The 6,120-nt window shown below is 39.4% G+C and overlaps 1 pseudogene; it reads right to left on the minus strand.

Annotated features, from left to right (window-relative positions):
- Positions 1-3,654: 3,654 nt before the first annotated feature.
- LOC129883852 (5S ribosomal RNA) lies at positions 3,655-3,772 on the minus strand (annotated as a pseudogene).
- Positions 3,773-6,120: the final 2,348 nt, after the last annotated feature.

Consider the following 6,120-nt stretch of genomic DNA (forward strand, 5'->3'; position numbering starts at 1 on the left):
GGTCGTACCCATCCCTCTAAGGGACTCGGTAAAGATATGTAAACCATATGCACAAGCAGAGTAGTAAGTAACCATATGCAAGCTAGATCATTATATCAGAGATCATATCATGTTTAACTAATAGCTAAAATATGCTAAAAGAAGATAGAGAATAAGCTCTATATGGTCTGTACTTTCCTTTAGGTGATCTTCATATACATATTTCGTACCCGGCCCTTCATGGGGCTAGGTGAACCACTATGGCATCGTAATATCATTTTTGTATCAAATACATCTCAATGGAAATGAGAGATAGCTTCCCATACATTACATTCTGACACATAGAAGCCCTACTAGGCAATACTTAATCTTCACAGGAACTCTAATACTGAACAGTGGATAGGGGTTATGAGGCAAACTCAGAATTCTGGGAATGGAATTATCCCTGCACGTCATATACAATTCACTTAAGTCTAAACATTACCAAAAGGAAAGAAAGACAGTTGTACGAACTTATATCAGAACATGCCAAGAGAAAGCTTTACATACCTTGTCTGAATTATTCCTTAACCTGCTTGCCTCGCCGTCCTTTGAACCTATTCAACATGAAAGTAGTATGAATATCAACCCCTTTTACTTTCCATCACCCTTGGTTACATCTTAGTATTAATGGAATCTATTTCCTTAGTCGTTTCCCCGACTAGTTCTGTTATTCGCTAAGGCGTCGATGAAAATTTGGGCAGCACCTCCCCTATAATGTGCCCTATCCAAATTTCCAATTATATCCCTAATACCTACAGCCAACCAACAACAACAACCTACAGCAGTTCATACCAACAATATACAACATAAACTTCAAATGACTTATTCAAAAATACGGTAGCACAATAGGGCGTCTAGCCTTTATTTTGTAATGCCTTTCATTATATGCAATGAGGGGTCATGTAGATTGAACCAGAAGCACCCTAAACCACATTAGAACATATTTAGGTCCTACAATAATACATCACACCCCTGCAGCAGCACTTCACACGAACAACACTATCCTTCGACAACAATTTAACTATAGCAATTCCAGTTTAGTTTATTTCGAACGTTGAGCATTTCTATGACATCGTTAAACTTCCAGCAGCATACAAGGGGTGTAATACACCATATAAAAATACCATAAACTTCAAATTGAAAGGAAAAACCTTACCTTTCCCAAAATTGGCCAAAACTCGCCAAACCTATCAAAACATGAATTCTGGACAGCCTACTATCTTGTATTGTCGCTTAGTTTCGAAGGGGTAATTGAAGGAAACAAGATTTGTGGCCTCAATGAAAGTTATAGACATGTGTATCAAGGTCGCAAAAAAATTTGAATTACCCCTATAGAAATTCTTTATGAAAAGATATGCCCAAAATACTCACAGTTGTCCGTGTAGGATTTCCAAAACAAAATCTGGGCAGTACCTCCTCTACACTTCATCACCCTTTTTTGCGAAGCTAAAAGCAAAACTAGATTTAAAGGTCTACATAAACGTTATATACCTATGAAATAACTTTCCAAAACATATTGAATCACCCAAAACTAAGCTATACACAAGAAGTTATACCAATATTACTAACAACTGTCCCCTCCAAAAACGGGTCTGTTCCCTAGCGTTTTCTCTTTATGTTTCTCTTAGGTTTCCAAGTGAAGAACTGAAAATATGGTTTTGTAGGCATCATAATATACATATATACACCTCCATGTAATTGAGGAACACCGTAGATAATTAATTCATGGAAGAAAAGTGAAGAACTTACCTTAATTTCCTCCAATTTGTGGCTGCTGTTGTGAGCTCTCTTTCTCTCACGTTTCTCTCTATAATTTGTCTGATTTTTGGACTTCAAATGAATTAAGAGTCATTAACATACATATATAGGGTCCCTTAGGAAGTGACACGTGTCAGCCCCTAAGGGTGACACGTGTCAAACCCTTATTGGGCCACGAATCCATGTTTTCAAGGAGAGGATGCCATATGTCCTTGTGGGCCCCACCCCCTAAGTAGGTGGGTCACCTACTTGCTTGAGGTGCTTCCACGTGTCACTCCTCCATTGGCTTCCACGTGTCGACTTTTGCCCTTCCTCGTGGGTTCGTAATCTCGTCTTATTTTAGGAGCCTATGTAATCCATGCTATGTAAGCTTGGTATGTCCTTAACCGAATCAAGTATGTAAGATGTCTAAGTTGGTAGCTTACGTAGGTAAATTGAGTCCTATGACTCATTTCTTGGCCTCCAACTCCTTTCGAATATTTATAACCCTATTTCCTTTTTCCAATCTTCCTTATTATGAAGCATTTCGTTCTCCTTTCCCTAGAGTTATTTGATAGCATTATAAACTATCCGACTCACATAACGATTTTAAAGAAACTTAAAAGCCTTCCCAGAAACTTGAGTAGCTTAAGAAGCATTCTAAGGTACCAAAGTATGGGGTGTAACATCCTTCCCCCCTTTAGAACATTCGTCCCTGAATGTTAACTAGCCTCATAAGGTCTTACGAGTGCATTAGGATTCTTCTGTACTGGCTTCCGTTCATTGGCCTTGTATCAACTCATATGGTCTATTTAAGAAGGTAGATTACCTGTAGGCATAGGGAACAAGTGATATTTCTTTTCCATTACTTCTTTCCAGTTTCTTTACCACACATTATATTGCACCCTTTACACAAACTTGTGTAGGAGCCTAAAATAGCCCGAAAGATGCTTTAGCATCACCATACTAGTCTGTACGTAAACCTGTATTATTTCTTACTTCCTTTCTCTACTTACCCTTGAGTTTCCTCATATTCCAGTATAGGAGAGATCTCTCATCCTTTCCTTGTTTTGCTGCTTGTACACCACAATATTAGTAGTCAGTAACTTTGTTACCAATGTCTTACCTTCAGTCGAGTATAGCCTGGCTATTCCTTATAGCATGTTTAAGTTCTCATCATAATTCTCTTGTCGTATTCATCCCCTTTGTATGCACCTATTCTTTGATGTCATACTATTCAAGTCCTTACTATTAATTCTCCGCACTGTCTCCGGTATCATGGCTTCTATTCATTTATTGCTGGCCTTTAGATCTTATTAACTCATGCTAGTATGGGATCTCACTTGAATCCACTTCCCCCCTTTAGGGTGTACCCATGTCACTATCTGTTGTGTTCTACCTTATGCCCTTATTTCTAATTTGCCAATACGTATGATTCTTTTCCAACACATTCGGTATACTGCACCATATCTATGCCTTCCTTTATATCTTCCATACCTTTGGTTGCCTAGGTACGACAACTTAACACAATCATGAGGTGCTAATCCAGTCTAATTATGGGTACTCGAGTCACGTAGCAATTTATTCGAAGCCCCTTTTCATTTATTTTGATCAATAACTAGCTAGGGCTTATAGTCGTTTCCAATCCTCAAATAGGCAGTACTTACCTTCCGACGCTCGATATCCCAAACTTTGTCATAGTCCTAGCCTTATCCCAGTGGGTACCACTTGTCCCTTTAATGAATTTACAATGCGCTAGTTGTTTTGTAAAGCTACATCCCCTATCTCAAAGGGTCTTATCATCTTTCACGGTGGAGTTACGTATCCACAATACTTCTTTATATCAACAATGCCATGCACGACCAACGTGTATATATACATGCATATCATCTCATATCACAGCAACATAGGGCTTCCCAAGGGGTCACCCATCCCAATATTACTCTTGCTCAAGCAAGCTTAACTTCGGAGTTCTGATGGGATTCGGTACGTAAGTGCTGGTTTGATCGCACCCTCCCCCGTGGGGCGCATATCTATCGAAGAAGACGATGACCCAGCAGCTGATCCAGTAGGACAAGCTGCACCGCCCAAGTTACCCTTCTTAGTTAGTCTTATCCTTAATATATCGTTCTATCCAGAACTACCAGTCTTTCCTAAATCATTTTCCTTTTATTTCAAGGGAAATTTGGGCAGAGTTTCCTTTGTATTTCTTACTAGTTCAACATCTGCACGCAGAAAATGCCAACAATGCCTTACAGGGGCAATACGCATAAAGATACATATATACGTATCATATCACATCATATCGCAGCCTTACAGGGCACCTAATATCAAAAATAGTATAAACTGATGGACTTACCTCGTATGTCCAACTCGAACTACACCCGTTTAGACTTTCTGTCTACTTTTCCTTTCAATTTTCAACTTTACATGTCAACCGTAATTCAATACCTTACCTGGCACCTATCATTCATGCCTTGCTTACCTGCGTGCTGTGAAAATTCCAATATCGTCAGTAACCTTTTTCTATCGATATTGTCCTTCTGCTGAAATCACAAGTTAGTATGAGGAATTTCATTCCCTATCACTCGGCTCTATCGCACGATCGTAGATATGAAAGAAAGGTAACATCCTAAATGTCTTGTAGCCTCTTTTCTATAGATGTAGTGCACAACACACCGATAAACAACACTCTACTAGACACGGTCTATAGATATTCCAAGGACGAACTGCTCTGATACCACTTCAGTCACGACCCAACCCCGTGGGCCGCGACTGGGGCCCGACCTGGACCCCCGTTTACGTAACTATCGACTACAGTCAAATTGGACTATATATAATGTGATACTGATCACAAAAACCTCAATGAGTTAAAACTTTTTCATGTTCATATAGCCTCCTAGATATAGGAACCCAACACATAAACCTAGTGGGTGATAAAATATTCTTACACGTGTGGCCTCTTTCATTTGCATCATGTCATGAAAAGGAAAGCCAGCCGATAAGGCTGCCACAACATAATAGCTTTTACAACATATCGCATAGGCATAACCGAAATAAACTCCTAAACAACCCACACACATATGTCTACAGACCTCTAAGAATAGGAATGACAACATATGGCAGGACAGGGCCCCCGCCTTACCCCTGTATAAACAAATATATACATTGCAGACCAGTACCCAAAAGCTAGGCTTCAAAACAGTGGAGCACTTCCAACATAGCTGAGCAGAAATCCTATAATGGTGGATCTCCGAAATGAACATCTGTACCTGCGGGCATGAAACGCAGCCCCCGAAGAAAAGGGGGGTCAGTACGATATATGTACTGAGTATATAAGCACAACATAACTGAGATAACAACTGAATCAGGGGTGCAGGAAACCAAGTATAACATTTAATAGGGTACTGTACCTGCACCTCACAAAATAAAGTCATGTATACCACTATCACATACTGTATCCGGCCCGCTCGGGGACTTGGTGTTACAAATTTATCTTTATGTCATCATAAGCATAAATATACCATAAACAACCCTTTAATGAGACTTGTTCTACAATCATGTCATCTTATCATTGCATTCACATAGCATACCCGACCCTTGGTGGGGCTCGGTCATACCCGGCCCTTGTTAGGACTCGGTGAATATTTATATCATCTTATATCATACCCGGCCCCTTTTTGGGACTTTGGTCGTACCCGGCCCTCTATGTGACTCGATAAAGATATGTAAACCATATGCACAAGCAGAGTAGTAAGTAACCATATGCAAGCTAGATCATTATCTCAGAGATCATATCATGTTTAACTAATAGCTAAAATATGCTAAAAGAAGAAAGAGAATAAGCTCTATATGGTCTGTACTTTCCTTCAGGTGATCTTCATATACATATTTCATACCCGTCCCTTCATGGGGCTAGGTGAACCACTATGGAATCGTAATCTCATTTTCATATCAAATACATCTCAATGGAAATGAGAGATAGCTTCCCATACATTATATTCTAACATATAGAAGCCCTACTAGGCAATACTTAATCTTCACAGGAACTCTAATACTGAACAGTAGATAGGGGTTATGAGGCATACTCGGAATTCTGGGAATGGAATTATCCCCGCACTTCATATACAATTGACTTAAGTCTAAACATTGTCAAAAGGACAGAAAGATAGCTGTACGAACTTATATCACAACACGCAAAGAGAAAGCTTTACATACCTTGTCTGAATTATTCCTTATCCTACTTGCCTCCCCGTCCTTTGAACCTATTCAACATGAAATTAGTATGAATATCAACCCATTTTACTTTCCAGCACCCTCGGTTACATCTTAGTATTAATGGAATCTATTTCCTTAGTCGTT

Source organism: Solanum dulcamara, chromosome 3 (assembly GCF_947179165.1).
Source record: "Solanum dulcamara chromosome 3, daSolDulc1.2, whole genome shotgun sequence".
Classification (NCBI taxonomy): Eukaryota; Viridiplantae; Streptophyta; class Magnoliopsida; order Solanales; family Solanaceae; genus Solanum; species Solanum dulcamara.